This window comes from Ascidia mentula, chromosome 3 (genome assembly GCF_947561715.1).
Source record: "Ascidia mentula chromosome 3, kaAscMent1.1, whole genome shotgun sequence".
Lineage (NCBI taxonomy): Eukaryota > Metazoa > Chordata > Ascidiacea > Phlebobranchia > Ascidiidae > Ascidia > Ascidia mentula.
Genome location: NC_138568.1, coordinates 9,513,063 through 9,529,576, shown reverse-complemented (window position 1 = coordinate 9,529,576; position 16,514 = coordinate 9,513,063). Strand labels below are relative to the sequence as shown.

Genomic DNA, 16,514 nt, shown 5'->3' with positions numbered 1-16,514 from the left:
GTGGTTATTTTCAATAATTTTATGGGTTATGTCTTGGTCGAAGTTTTCCTGTTTTAATATTATCGCTGTACCACCGTGTAATCTACTTTGTTCGGGTTGGGATGTTTTTTTTAAATTTAAAATTGTTTTTAGATGCCCATTTCGTAATTTTGTTTTGGTCAATCTTATGCATTTCCTGAATTAGCGTAATTTGTATATTTTCTTTATCTATCAATTGGGATATGTTTGCAGTGTTTCTATTTAGTCCGTTGACGTTTACCGATAAAATTTTGAGGTCTTCTGTCGCGATTGGATTTGTGTTAGAAAAGGACGTTAATATTTTTCAGCTTTAGGGAAAGTGAATAAGTGGATAGGGTAGGGTGAAAGCCTACAACACTACCTTCTTCTTTCTTTCTTCTGTTATTTTTTAGTCCGGAGTTGGAGTTAGATGTGGATGATGAGGGTTGGTCTTTTTTTTTCCTTTTCTTTTCTTGGTCTGAAAAGCCTATGCTGAATTTGTTTTCTTGTTTTTCCACCGCCTTCTGAGTAGCTAGTGGTGAGCGTGTTGGGGTCATAGCATTCACATTGTTTTGTTGTAGCCTGCATGGAGAGAATATGACTTTGGGCTGTAGATTTTGTACGTTTTTGGGGGTTCCGTATGACGAATTTTCCGATTCTGAACTGGTCATGATCTTTCATTTTCTGTCACTCCCTTATTTACATTTTTTTCAGCTCGAACATGCGGGTCCAAAGCTTTCTCCCGGCTTTGCTATCTGGATCTGATGTCCGAACACTTCATCAATACACTTGATATTTTCTGGTTTGTAGTCTTCAATCTGTACGTGCGCATAACCATTGTACAGATTTTTATGTTTCTTATATGTTAAGTAATTATGGTCTGCAGATTTCCCCCAACCGAGGTCGTTTTGGTTTAGGGGGTTTTTGGGTCTGGATAATTATTTGGCTATGTTCGTTTACTTCGAAAGCTATGGGTTCTTTGAAGTCCTCTAGTATCTTTTTCGGGTGGCTTGTGCCAGTTCTATATCCGAGTAGGTGATTTTGAAAACTGATCGCGGTTTGTTTTTTTCAGAAAGTTGAACGGATTTCTCCTCACACTCTGCTCAGAGCAAAAAACAAACCCAGGGCACTAGGTCCTGGCTTATGTTCTCTGACTGTTTTTATGACTATACTGTCGTTACCGCGGGTGAAAGCAGGCAAAAAGAAATAATATGCACACACAAAATAAGGGAACGCACACGTGGGTTTGTACTTCCTGAAAGACAACCGTTTAATGGAACCAGTGAAGGCCCCCGTCAGGTTAAGTATGCTTTGCACAGCTTTTTGAGAGGTAGCATTTTTGTCGTCCGTCCTTGTGTGTGCCGCATTGTGCATTAACCAAATGTGTGTCGTGTGGTTGCTGGTGATCCGCCGTTAAATTGTTTGCTCTCATGAAATTTCACAAAGAGTATAATCAAAAAAAGATTATTGTGTTCAGTATGTTAGTCTTTCATTTTCAAGTTCATAGAAATATGGATGTCACGTTTTCATCACTGCCGTCCTACATCACTGACGAAAGGGACATCATTGCCGGAAATCACTAAAACCCAGTCTCTGTGTTAAAACCGTCTCCAGGTCTACGTTACAATTGTGCGTGTTGCCTCACAAACGACATTGTTTGAATCAATAACTTGCATTGTCGTGTAAATTTGAGGACGCAAAAACAGATTTAATCCGGTGAAAACTGTATCCTATTATTTTCTACGAAAACATGTTTAATTGCATGTTAAAGGCGCGCAACTTTCCTCCTGACCTATGACATGTACGTTTCAAGTGGAAGAGACACTACTAACCCTGTTTACATGGCCAAGTCCACTCGTCACCGGGTCACGTGATTTTCAAATTCGACGCGCGAAAACGACGAATTTACATGGGGCTTTTAAGTCAGCTTAAGTTAAGTTGTCTCGGGCAGTTAGTTTACGGAAATGCTTGCTGCAAATTGGTCCTTGATTATAATGTGAGTTTACTTTGCCATAAATAATAGATGATTTACCTAGTAAGCCTGCTGCAACTCATATTTTTTTAATTTCTGATTAAACCAAAAGGCTGCATTTTCCTGGAATGTGTTCACAACAACACCATGGTAAGAGTATTCAAGTGAAAATTTCATGTTTAGTAGTATTAATTATCTCTGTCCTTCTTCACAGGATCCTTTTCAGAAGCTCTCTAATCCCGTAATCCCATGTACAATTGAGTGTCAGAAAAGACTGAATGGAATGTTTCATACCAGCCCAATGTTAATTAATTTGAAACAAATATACAGAAGATGTGATAGTTACATAACATAAACTTGTGTCGTGGCATTCTTGTCATATTTGTAAGCCTGCTTTTCTATTTTATTTTTGATTGTTCTTCACATAATCCTTTCATAAATAAGATGCAGTAGCCTAAATATGAATAAACAACCAGTTTGCATTGACTTGTTATGTTATAGCACATCCAGCAGCAAATGAAAACAGTTAACAAAAGCGCATTCTTCTTTGAAGCAAGTGTCGGCTTTCCTGCAATGCATTTGTTTCCTTCAGGTCTCCAAAATGCAACTTAGGTCCTCAAAACGAATGTTGCTATTTGTATCTTGATGCTTGTACAATTCATTTAACACTTGCGCAGTATTTATTAAAATTAACTCGAGAAGCACATCCTTCTCGCCCCTGCAGCATAGAGCATACTCGTTGTACTAGAACTAGTTTATTACTTTCAAGGTTTATTGTAAACAGCAAACCCCCAACGCACAACTTCATAAACAAATTACCTAATCCTAACTTCTTCGCGGCACTTGTCGCAACTGGGTTTAAGCTGACTTAATCGCTTAAGCTGTCCCGTAAACCACTCTCCGCGTTAGATCGAAGGCCGAGACGGCTTAGACGCTTGCCTTTTTCTCTTCGCCGAAAACGAGAGTCGGATCGGCGAGTCAGCTTCGAAGCCGACTTAAACCGTCATGTAAACGGGGTTACAATGTACTTACCTGAAAGGTGACCTGTAAGTACCGTACATTGAGGTCCAAAACCGAATATTTTAATGTAACAGGTTCATTTGCTGTGCATTGGAGAAGGAATGCTGTGCTTCATGAAGAAGTGTATAGTCTGAAGCCTGTAACAATTTGTGTAAATAACCTGTTAGGTCTCAGCTATTTTAAGTTAACACAGGATATCCCATCACGCCAACAAGGCATCCTGTTCTGTGATCGTTGGCATTTTTTATTCAACCCAGACGCATTGTCGGTAGCCATATGAAACTGGGTATTAGTTTTGAAGTACATATATTTGATAGAGTTATCACAATTACAAGCAAATAACTGCTCAAATGATAACATTCAATAATTATGAACGCTAAACTGCTCATACAATAAAAACCAATGCTTTAAGATGGAGTTTCCTAAGACTATTAAGAACATTTGCCAAAGAAACTACCTTTGCAACCTTTTAATTATTACACAAAACGATAAACAAACATACCTTGGTTTATAATACACATACGATGTTTCTTAGTATGCGCGTAATTCGGTCAATCTCGTTCCCTCTTTTCGGTCTCTATCGTTCTCCCTATACTAGCTTAAGGCTGTGAGGCAGTATTTATAATATCATCGAAAATTAGAAAAATGCGATTATTACAGAACGTCGATTTGGAAATTAAAACTAAAACCGATTAACACATCTGTGCGAGATTAACCCATCTGGCGAATGGAAACGAAGCGATTGACCCACATATAATCACAGACGCGTAGACGACTAATTGGATTGCAAAATTAAACACTTAAAATGACGTTTAAATAAAACAGTTTCTCTGCAACCCCGTACTAGCTAGTCGGCAACCACAGTAAGCGTTCAGGCACATCACAAAGTAATGGCCTAGCGGTCAACCACATTCATACATAAGGGGAGTTAAATTTTATCAAGAAACTCATCCCTGAGTTGAACGTTGAGCCCTTTTCAGACTTTTTTTGTTGGTTGGCCACACTTGTGTTCAACTTGGCCGCTACCTCCAGAAAATAGTGGATGAATAATTGGGATGCAAAGATGGATTTACAGTGGACAAACAAAATATTTGTCTTTAGCATTTTCAAGTGAAGTACGACATTTTCAAGGGAAGTATGTTGCGACGCGTGCGCGTGTGTTTGCCAGAAAAGTTGGGCTAGTGCTCCGGTGGATCCGGCGGTGTATGTGAGGGTTCGGGTGGAATCAGAACAGGCGGAGTTGAATTGTGTCAAGCATAACCCACGGGAGAAACCGTCTATACACAGTAAACACAAGTGGGTATTCTCTACCTATTCGAAGTGGTGGAAAATGCCCAAAATTTTAGGTTCCTTTGTTGAGAAACCCCATTTTTTACTTGGGCATTCCGGTACCCAACGAAGAAAGTAAAAACACGTCTTACTAGGTAATAGATGTTGCTCCCCTAAATTTTTGGGTGGTAAATGAAACAATCCCAATATTTTTTGCTAGAAAGTATCATTACCAAATAACCCTGTTTACATGGCCAAGTCGACTCGTGACCGGGTCACGTGATTTTCAAATTCGACGCGCGAAAACGACGAATTTACATGGGGCTTTTAAGTCAGCTTAAGTTAAGCTGTCTCGGGCTGATTCAGACTCTGTACTAAATAAATTATCAATATTTCTAATCTAAGCATGCAGAGAAAAGTTATTGGCAGTTAGTTTACGAAAATGGTTGCTCCAAATTGGTCCTTGATTATAATGTGAGTTTACTTTGCCAGATATAATAGATGATTTAACTAGAAAGCCTGCTGCAACCCATAGTTTTTTAATTTCTGATTAAACTAAAAGGCTGCATTTTCCTGGAATGTGTTCACAACTACACCATGGTAAGAGTATTCAAGTGAAAATTTCATGTTTAGTTGTATTAATTATCTCTGTCCTTCTTCACAGGATCCTTTTCATAAGCTGTCTTAATCCCGTAATCCCATGTACAATTGAGTGTCAGAAAAGACTGAATGGAATTTTTCATACCAGCCCAGTGTTAATTAATTTGAAACAAATACAGAAGATGTGATAGTTACATAACATAAACTTGTGTCATGGCATTCTTGTCATATTTTGACAAACAGAAAAGGTTTACATAAGCCTGCTTTTGTATTTTATGGTTGATTGTTGTTCACATAATCCTTGCATAATTGAGATGCAGTAGCCATAATTGAGATCAAAATTAACTCGAGTAAGCACATCCTTCTCGCCCCTGCAGCATAGAGCATAGTTGTACTAGAACTAGTTTATTACTTTTAAGGTATATTGTAAACAGCAAACCCTGAACGCACAACCTCATAAACAAATTACCTAATCTTAACTTCTTCGCGGCACCTGTCGCAACTGGGTTTAAGCTGACTTAATCGCTTAAGCTGTCCCGTAAACCACTCTCCGCGTTAGATCGAAGGCCGAGACGGCTTAAGACGCTTGCCTTTTTCTCTTCGCCGAAAACGAGAGAGTCGGATTGGCGAGTCAGCTTCGAAGCCGTCTTAAACCGTCATGTAAACGGGGTTAGTGTTACAAATCCAATTGCAGCTTCAATGCAAGTTCTTGTAGCGAATCGAATTCATTTTTTGTGTCAATATTCAGTATATACTTTTGTACGAACTGAAAAACTTTAGCAACATGTGTGCAGTTTCATGTTATAGTGTATGACAAATAAGGACCAAATTGCATCATGAATGTTCTTGACTTCAATTATATATTCCCCTTCACACATTATAAAAATTTTTTCTGGTTTCATGATATCTCCCAACATGATGATTGTAGGCTGTTTGCGATCAGCAATATCATTTCTTGCATCATCAAGTGTTGTGTTGGCCTGAGAAAAACAATAACCCAAAAGTTAATAAGTTTTACCTGTGACTTACATGACATCTGGTACAAGTAAAAACTACTTACAGGGCATAAGTCAATCACATCTTTGGGAGTTGTGTTGCTTTTTGATGTTAGATACCAGTAAAACACATAACACCCACACAGCAACAACCAAATGCACATCTTCAAACAAAAAATGAAATAACAAACACAAAAAAGTATTATTTTACGATTCCAAAGTCATCAAAAGAGACCAAAGGCATTTAAAATTGTAAAAAAAACATTTTTGGTACCTTACCAGTGTCATAATCACTCTCCATTATCGGTAATAGACCCAACACATGTTTTATCTTCGGTGTCTTGGAATCTTTGGACTAGGCATATTTTATCACTTTTTTTATTACATTCATTATGTCAATATTGGGTGTCACAGAGGGTTCCATTGTTTTGAATTCCCTCATCATCTGCATGTTTAAATCGTATAAACTACCATGTTCACATTGAAAATTATGTATATAGGTATATTACCTCATCAAAGTAAAAAACTGCTGGCCACTCTTTGCACATAATTTTTGGACTTGGATTTTCACTAAAAACGATTTGTTTTCGTAGTCTAAAAGTTGATGACATTAGGTCTTTAATCAATTTCTGGTTTCTGTGTCCCCTTGCCTTTTGCATCTCATTTAATGTAGCGGCCGTAATTAACTCAAAATCTGTGCAGCCTGGATCTGCACCGACCGCCGAACTAGGGGGTTTCCTAATTTGTTTGAACGCAACACTGCCTGCCTTTTCGGGTACAAATTCCTCCTCGTTTGCACAACAGCATTGGTTCTCTGTTCAACGAACAGAAACGTGTCACAATCGGCAATAATACGCACATTTAATATGGCCGATAAACTTCCACAAACAAATATGTTACATTAAGAAAGTCAACACCTCTTAACTCGTACACAAATATTATCACGACATTTAACTAACACAATTTCACAATTAATTACGTTCCAACTTGTTATGAGTCCAGGACTGAATTACAGGCACTTTAACGAACTAAGACGTTCCAGCATTTCAGTTTAATGTTTTTATAGTTACACATAAAACACTAATGTTAGAACAAACATTTCCAAAACTAAATTGGATCAACTATGCACCACAACAACTGAAACTGCTGCTTACAGCACAGAAAGAAACTGTAAAACGTGGTCAGCACAAAATTGCGACACTAATGACATCACACGCATTGTTACGTTTTTGGATTTCTAACAAATCATGGTAAATGCCTTGTTACGTCATAGTCAATGAAGTCAGATTACTGACATGAACTAGAAACAGGAAAAATGAAGTACATACAAGTCATTTCTCGCTGTAACATCAATTATGATCTAACCGAAGTAAAGGTTATTGTTTTGTTTTACTAATTTTATTTTTTTCATACTTGTTTATCAATGTTCATGGCTTCTCCCTCAATATCAGTGATGATGAGAAGCCCCTTATTCCTTTTTCGCTTCACAATTGTAGTGTCTGAAACTCCTGCTGCATTGTTGTACGCTCTATTGGTTTTTGGAGAGTTTTGAATTCTTATTTTCTTCACGTTTGTGTTTATCTTCTGCGTAACTTTTTTCAACCAATAGCTCTGAAAATAAAAAATAGTTTGTCCACACCACATATTTAATTGAGGCCACTTTAAAACAGGTTCCTAATATGTGCCTTCTCTTCACCAAACCCCAGATTCGCCTTCCCTTGATGGCCTTTTTTCTTAAAATCCGTGAGGGAATTCTAAAACACAACAACTGAGCATAAACTTTCATGTACCATTGGAACTAGTACCATTTTTCATCTTCCATACTTCTCATAATTATGCATAACATGCAGGAGTTCACTAATGATTTCTCTTTTTCCAAGTTCAGTAATTGTACCTGTTCGAATTAACTCATTAGCATAAAAGCCAAAATTACAAATTTCTTTGGAATTGCCAAGTCCTCTGTTGATGTTGAACTACTCTCTATGTCAATGTCTGATTGAACAAATGAGGAGTCTGACTCTTGAGACTAGAATAGTTTCGGTGTCACTTGCTTCTTCGTTTGTGCTCGATATGGACTTGAACTTTCCTTATATCTTTGAAAGATATCCTGCTGAAACGGTAGGAAAAATGCTAAGTATAGTTTTAAATTGAATCATCGCTGCCATCAATTTTGTGTTCTACAAACAAGAACTTCTGGTTTAAGGAGAAATACTAGAGTAAATGTTACATTAATGCATACGCGGTTCCAAATTCATGTCGACAATGGTTATGACGTTTCAATGCTGCAGGTAAAGATTGGCAAAATTACATTGGTTTAAATAAGAGTTCCTTAATAATGCATGTAGCACTGCAGTAAAAGCTCGGAAGTGGGAAATACTCTATACTATTTCTCTAGGTCACTTCCGAAAGTTCTGCAACAAGATTTTCTAACTTAGTTGTATGCACAAACAAAAAACATGACAGATAAGCTTCTGTGTTCATCTGCTGTCAGTTACGATGCGATCATGATTCACCACACTAAAAATGCACTCAACAGTGAAGATGCTGCTAGGTGGGCATTGTGACGTCAGATCCATTGTTGACGCAAATGGAAAGCATGACTGGGGTGTCTTAATGTAACAGTTGCCCTTACTTTACCGATAACTAGCATTTGTATCTGCCAGATTTTTGAACAACATTGTTTCTGGCATGAATAAAATAACTAAGAATTCACAAAAGCATCAACAATTTTTATCGTCAACAAAAATTTTAACATTTTGAAACTAAATATTCCAAAAACTCTCTGTTCAATGTAAAACTATTCACATTACAGTAAACAAGATGAGTTAAACCATTTTATGAAAATGATAATGCGTTTTTACTTTACTACTAACCTTTAAACAAATCGCAAATTTCCTCCTTTTGCGGCACATTGTCCAAAATATTTGCTACCAGTTCAACCAATTGTTCAAATCCATGATTGCTACAGTAATTTGATTGAAAAAAAAAAAAAAAACAGATTACCAATAAAAAAACAGCTTTCATTTGTCAAAAAAGTGGAAAGCAGTACTCACCCGTCTAATTCGCGACGAAAACAAAGCACGGGATACTTTGCGCGCCAAATCACTAATTTCCATTACAGAATTAATTAATATTAGAAGGGGACGCAGTAATATTAAAAGGGGATTGTATGACACCAATGTTTGAAATAATAAAAATATTTGATATTGCAGGTGTTTATACTTCAAAAGCGTTATTTACCTTGGACAATCTTAATTCCAAATTAAACTTTTATGACTATGGGGTTGATCAATGCAACAAGCCAACTGGCATATCTCACAGCAAGTTGACTGATGAAAGTAAAAGTCTGCGGCAAAATGGTATGTGAGTAAGTAAATCACAGTTACAAACACAACCTTTGTTTATCGAATATAGTCAGGTAAAGGAAAATATGCTATTTTTTATTTTTGCAATATTGGTGCCTTGCGAGAAAGTTGCCAATGCTAATTGGATTTTATGTGCTTGAGGATGATGTTGTTTGGAGGTTTTATCAACTGTTCCTTGAGGTGTTGGACATAATTTGTGCTCCGAGATTGCACAAGTCTACAATTACTGATTTGGAAGTTTCATTGCAGCACTTCTTCAATGAATTTAAATGTTTGTTTCTAGAAGAGAGAGTCATTCCAAAAATGCACTATATGCTGTTGTATCCAAGATTTATCAGGAAGATAGGACCATTGATGTGTTTTTTATATATGCGGTTCGAGGCGAAACACAAGCAAATGAAGAACTATGTAACCAAAAGTAAAAATTACAAAAATGTTTGTCATTCGGGCTTATTGTTTTTATCCAAAAGTGTTTGGGTAAAGTGATGCTTGTACTGTACCCCCGAAAAAATGGGTTGTTTTGTTTTACGATACACACTCATATTTAAACACGTCTTTAATAGGAATCCAATTACAGCTCCAATAGAATGCTGTGACGCATCGGTAGTCACGGCGCATCGGGTAAAGGGTGATGCAACAGTGTGGCACGGACTAAGGCGACTTTTGCCTCTGAGAAAGCCGAATTTAGCCTGTCACTCCAAATCAACTTTGTAGGATTGCCCGAAAGTGATTCGTAGATTGGTGACATGATGCGGTGCAGCCCCAGGAATAAAACGATGGTAAAAGTTTACCATACCTGCGAATTCTTGGAGTCCTTAGATGGTAGTAGGGTGCGGGAAATTTTGAATGGCTTCAACTTTGTTGGAAAGTGGTCGGGCACCGTTGGTGTCAACCCGTTGTCCCAGAAAATCAACTTTGGATATTCCAAACTGGCATTTGCCGAGGTTGATGACGAGGCCACTTCATAATAAAGCCAACCAACATTAAATCTGCTGTCACATTGTTTCAAGGTATGAACTTCATGTGGTAGCAATGAGTCGTAAAAGGATTTTAACTCCATAGGGAAATTAAATAAGGACCATTTTGCAAAACCTTACTTGAAGCATTGCAACCTTTAATACGATGTGTTGTTGTATTCCTGGTATTTTACTGTACAGAAATTCGATGGCAGCAGTCAGTTGGTAAAATGTGTTTCGCTGAGGCATTTGTCAGACCATTTGAATATTTTCTTGCGAATGATTAACAGATGGTTATTCCCACATGTGTGGGAATGTGAGCCGTGCCTGGAGGTAGTGCAATACCAGGACAACCCGTAGGCAGGTCGAAGCAAGCTCCGGCACCGTGCCCCCTGTCCAAAAATCAGGTTAATACAAACACATGCGTAAAAGGTATTATCGCTTGCGTAAAAGGTATTAAACTGACAAGAACAGACTTTTGACTGTACACCTTGTTTATTGTAAATGAACACACGACATAAACAACAATGCGGAGGCATCGCCGTATTCTAAGATCGCGTTGCACGTATATATTGCATTTGGTGTTTGGTTGATCTGTAACTTTTGTCATATTATTTGCTATGTTTAATTTATCACAGGTCATAGATTATTCAGGTTAATTTATTCAGTTAAATTGTATCTCTTTTGGTTGCTTAATTTAGTTACGTCTAACACAATATAAGAAGAGAGGAAGAGAGCGGGAGAAATACGTACTATATGTAAAGGAAAAGTGACCGCCGTTGACCCCGTAAATAGTTGTAAGTATGATATGGGACTGCAGGATGCGGCTAGGGGCTTGACTGGTGCGGGCTGGGCTCCTAAAATAAATAAAAAAAAGACTTGATAACAAAAATAAGTGGCGGTGATAAGCGTCCTCCTCTTGTGACTAGCGTGGGAAGAAAAAAAAAATACAATGACATTATAGAAATTTGAATTTATTTATACTTTGTGCTACAACAGCTTTATATTGTTTGTGCTAACAGGGTGAAATTATTAAATTTTGTTGAGGAGGAAGACGTGGCAGGAATGTCTGCTACAAAAACGTGAGTGCTAAGGGGTGAAAACGGAGCGGAAAAAAAAATCGCGTATAATAAACGATATAAAAGTGAACAGAACGTATGTGCGTGAATTCGTCGTGCCCCCCTATGTTACCGGAGGGGGGCGTCCAGTCTATTTGGTTTGGGATGTGCGAAGGACGCCCCAACAGTGGTCGGGGGGCAACGGCGGCAGGGGGTTCCGGGTTACGATGTTGTTTAGTTGCTTGATTCAATCTTCTTTAGTGCCGGGTAGTGTATGTTGAGTGGTGCTGTCGCCCTCTAGCCGCGGAATTTTGTTCGTACGGTGGAGGTCGGTTTGCCAAGTTGGTTTCGCACATTGATCTAAAAAACAAAATTACGGTGGTTTAAAGTCAAGCCCACTAGCTATCCCCCTACACCAGGACTGCCACACGTGGTGGCTACTCCTCAAGGCCAGAGCATAGCATTCTCTGGCCAGGTCCGACTGCTGACGACCCGTTAATGCCAAGGGCGGAGAGGGTGGAATTATTGCCCATGGCAGAGCTTCCCAGAGAGCCCACTATAAAAGTGTGGAACCTGACCTTTTTGTTGGTATCGCGGGCAAGGTTCCCGCAGAGCTCTCTGTATTTGCTTTCTCTTCGGGCCGCAGCGGAGGTAAGGGCATCCTGACCGTTTTCGAACCGGCGTGAAGGATCAAGCTCAGACGGGGAAGCTCTTGAAGAGCCGCTCGACGGCCGTACTGAGGACGTTGGTAGCTCTCACGTACGGTTGGTACCCCTCTCTCACGCCCAGGTACTTGTAGAATTCGTCGAGCTTGAAAGGAAAAGATATTACGTTTGTGGCAGCTGGTTGGTAGGAGGTCACGGTTGATTGCTCTCTAGTTTGTCTTTAGCAAAACGAGTAAGGAAAGAATGTTTAAAGAGGCTCTTGCTCTAACGGTCTCAGAGTGTCGGGATGGATGGACGCTATATCTCATCCTACTATTTCTTTGTTTGTTTATTCGCCGAGCTACTCTTATCAGAGGACCGAGGGGCCTTTGTTTCTTTTGTTTCAGGCATCTCCTTCAGCATATATTTCATTGATTCCTCTTTTATCAACCGCCCGATAGCCACTTCATAATAAAGAAATAAAGGGCGCTTTTTACGCGGCACCTTTGTGTCACGCCTATTACGACCAATCACCGCGAAGAATTCTTTTAGCATTTCTTGGTTTCTGAAGTGTGTGGGTATGCCATACTCTTCGTCAAGAATTTTTTGTATTTTGTTTTACGTTATTTGTTATGTCACATTATATTTTTTATTGGTGTTCCTAAATTATATTGTCCATAGAAATTCCATGTCTCATCCAATTTTTCGCTATTTGTCATGTCTCGTAATTTCTCCATTAGTGTTGCTTTGATTTTGGTTTCTATGTCCGGCATTTTTATCCCTCCTTGTTTGTGTGCGGCGATTAGTTTGTTCCGTTTGATCAGTTCTATTTTGTTAGGGTGCCATAGGAAATTAAAAAGTTGTTTGTTTATGTTTTTTATTAATTTCTCTTGTTGGGTAAATAATGCGCGTTGTTTATAATATTTTTGGAATTATGAGTGTATTTATTATCGTTATTTTGCCGAAAATAGTTAGAAGTCTAAAACAGTATCCCAGTTGGTTATATGGTTGTTTTTTCCGAATTCATTATAAATAATACCTAGTATCTTTGTTTTTGATTTGCTATACAGAGGAAATTGTCGGCATATATTATGTTTTAATTCATTTGAAAAACACAAAATTTCGGTTTTTCCTTTATTTAATCTTTGGCCCGATGCCATTTCGTAACGTCGTAATATTTAAAAAATTGCGGTGATTTCGTCATTCTTCGTTATAAAAAAAGTTGTGTCATCAGCATATTGTTGTACTTTTAGTAGTGATTTGCGATATTTGAAACCATTAATATGTTGGCATTTATTATTTTTTTGCGTTAAGATTTCGCTTATTGCGCAGAACAGATGCATGCTCAAACCTCACCCCTCTTTTTATCTTACTTTTTTCAGATAAGTGTCCGTTTATCAGAATTTGGCTTGTGATGTTTTTGTATAATATTTTTGTCCATTCGTATGTGTAAAAGTTGTGGTCCACCGTGTCAAAGGCTTTTTCGAAGTCTGTTATCATGATTGTCAGGTCCATGTTATATCGTTGTGCTATTTCTTTTGCTGCATTAACGTTGTAGTGTATATGTTGGATCTGTCTTTGAGCTAGGCCACATTTTTGTTCTATTGATATTTTTTATTTAATTCTGATTGTAATCTTTTGGCTATTGGTTTGCTAATAATTTTGTAATCTACGTTTAAAAGTGAAATTGGACGGAAGTTTGCAACTAATGTTTTGTCTTTTCTTTTTGGTATTAATTTTACTATAGCATTTTTCATGTCTTGTGGTAGTTCTTTTTTTAGATGTTAATCGAAAGTTCAATAGAAGTCATCTTTCAAAGCCTGCCAAAAACACTGGTAGAATTCGGCCGGAAGGCCGTCTAACCCGATGCGTTTTTATTCATAGTGTTTAGAGATTTTTGTAGCTCTTGTTGTGTTATATATGGTTCTACATTTTGTAGTTCAGGTGTTTGCGAGTCTGTGTTTAGTAAGAAGTAGTCCTGTTCGTACTTGTTCGTTTGGATATCCTTACCCCAAAGATTCTTATAAAAGGTAGTTACTCTTTTAATTATTTTTTCTCTGTCTGTTTTCGTTTGGCCATCAATGTTTAGAGCTCTTATAGCACTGTCTTGTTGCGTTTTGGTTTCTATTCTAAAGAATGCTTTATCTGGTTTCTCTTCGGAAGTTTTTTCTTTGATTCGGGAACGTATTTTGGCTCCATTGTTCTATTCTTGGTCAATTGCTTTGTTTCGTTTGCGTATCTGCTATTGAGTGTTAGCTCTTTATTATTCAATTGTCCCATTATTTGTTCCATTTCTTTTTGGTTTTCTTTATATTGCCTGTCTTGTTTTTCTTTCTTCTGTATGGCGTAGCTAATCTTTTCTTTTTTTATTTTCTCTTTCAAGTGTGTCCAGTATTGGGTAGTTTCCAAATAGTTGTGTTATCTTTTTGTAGATCGTGGATTGTGTTTTCAATTTTTTCAATGTATTCTTTATCGTTTAGCAGACTGGTGTTAAATTTCCAAGGGTTCTTTCCCCATGTTGTATGACTTTTTGTATTCACTTTCAAGATTGGTGCTGCTGTATGATCCGTAAAGGTTGTTGACACATGTTTGAAGGTTTTTATTTCATTTAAGACTGGAATGTTGCAATAGATCCTGTCTAGTCTCGAAGCGGACTTTTTGGAAATATAGGTAAATATTTTCTTTTTTGGGTAAAGATATCGAAAAGCATCTTGTAGGTTCTGTATTTCTTTGATTTCTAACCAAAGTTTTGTGTCTGTCCTTTGTATTTTTGTTTCAGTTATTGTGTCTACGTTGTTGTATGTAAAGTTAAAGTCTCCACCGATTATTATATTCTCTCTGGTTGTTTGTAGGTTCAGGTCTGATTGTAATTTCATAATGTGTTTGTATCTAATGATGGTTGCTTCGTGACTGTTTCCTGATTTTAAGTAGATATTGTAAATTGTTATTGATTCTTTTATTTTCTGCTTATTGAGATTTATTGTTATTTTCTGTATGTGGTTGTTTTCAATGATTTCATGGGTTATATTTTCGTCTAAATTTTCCCGTTTTATTATTATTGCTGATCCGCTATGTAGTCTCTTTTGTTCCGTTTGTGTTGCATTTGCGTATATTTTGTATTTGTTTTTTGATGCCCATTTTTTAATTTTGTCGTAGTCAATTTTGTGTGTTTCTTGAACAAGCGTAATGTGTATCTTTTCTTTTTCGATCAATTGGTAAAGGTTTTGTGTATTTCTGTTTAGTCCGTTTATATTTACCGACATTATTTTTTGGTCATCTGACGCCATGGATGTGGGGAAAAAGGGGATCAGTTATGTATCACTTTAAATTTTTTAGGTTATTTTCGTAGAAAGGGAAAAGAAATTGATAGGAAGGGGTGAGGAACCACTACACTATTTTCTTCTTTCTTTCTTCTGTTCTTGTTTAGTCTGAAGTTGGAGCTGGATGATGAGGATAGTTGGTGTTCTTTTTTTCTTTTCGTTGTCAGTGATGCCGATTTTAAATTTACTTCCTATTATTTTTGCTGTCTTTTCAATATTTTTCTGTGGTGTTAGGGGTGGGCGTACTGGGGTCATAGGGTTTGCGTATTCTGCTTCTGATCTGCAGGGGGAAAGGATGCCTGTGGGTGGTGGATGTTGAACGTTTTTTGGGGTCCCATATGAAGAGGATTTTTCTGGTTCGGATTCTGTGAGTATTTCTAGGTTTCCCGACTTCGAGGATTGAGCATCTTCATCCATTTCTGTGGCTGTATTTTCTTTTTCTTGGTTGTTTTGGGTCGAATTTTCGTTTCCTTCTTTTGGTATTCGTTCTTCTTCCTCTTCTATTGGCAGTTGTTGTACGAAGTTTAGCTTTTCTTTTCTGTTTTCATATGCTTGTATGCTGTTTAGGATTGGAGATAAAACTTGGGCTGTTGTTGTGATGCCCTTTCCTATTGGGGTAGATTTTTTTGGGAAGTTTATGTCAAAGGAAAACTGGTTTTCGTTTGATCTCTGTTGTATATCTGAGTATTCGGGACACCATTTCCCCTTCTGGCCGGATTTCCCGCACATGCTGCATTGATTTCGTTTCGGACAGTTATTTGTCAAGTGCCTCCTTTGATTGCAACTTGTACATGCTGGACCGAAGCTTTCTCCTGGTTTAGCTACTTGTATGTTGTGGCCAAATAGTTTTGCAATACAAGTTATATTCTGTTCTTTGTAGTCCTGCAAAAGTAGGTGCACATATCCATTGCACAGGTGTTTGTGATTTTTATATTTAAGGAAGCTGTGGCCCGCGTTTGTTCCCCAATGTAGATCGTTTACGGCCTTTTTGAGATGTTCTTTGGTCATTGCGAGGGGGACGGGGTATAGGGTAATTTGGGTCCTGGGCCTAGGTGGCGTTTTCGCTTGTATTATTAGTATAAACTGTTCGGTCATTTCGAAGTCTGTGGGTTCCTTCTAACATTTTCTTCCTTGTTTTCAGTGCAAATTCGATATCAGAATATGTGATTTTGTATATCGATTCTTTTTTTGTTGATCGATTGTACCCCACAGAGGAGGTCATTATACTTGTTTAGCACTGTCTCGAAAAGACCTACAAATTTGTCCAAGGGGTAGTAATCTTTGTTGAGAATTTGCAGATATACCGATCTATCTTCTT

At 37.7% G+C, this 16,514-nt stretch overlaps 1 protein-coding gene and 1 pseudogene across 1 annotated transcript in view; both read right to left on the bottom strand.

The window, feature by feature from the left end:
* LOC145895017 (uncharacterized) overlaps window positions 1–16,514 on the bottom strand; it is a 126,163-nt gene that overhangs the window by 88,796 nt on the left and 20,853 nt on the right. The gene's annotated exons all lie outside the window — the stretch shown is intronic.
* Window positions 10,486–10,703, bottom strand: LOC145896491 (U2 spliceosomal RNA; annotated as a pseudogene).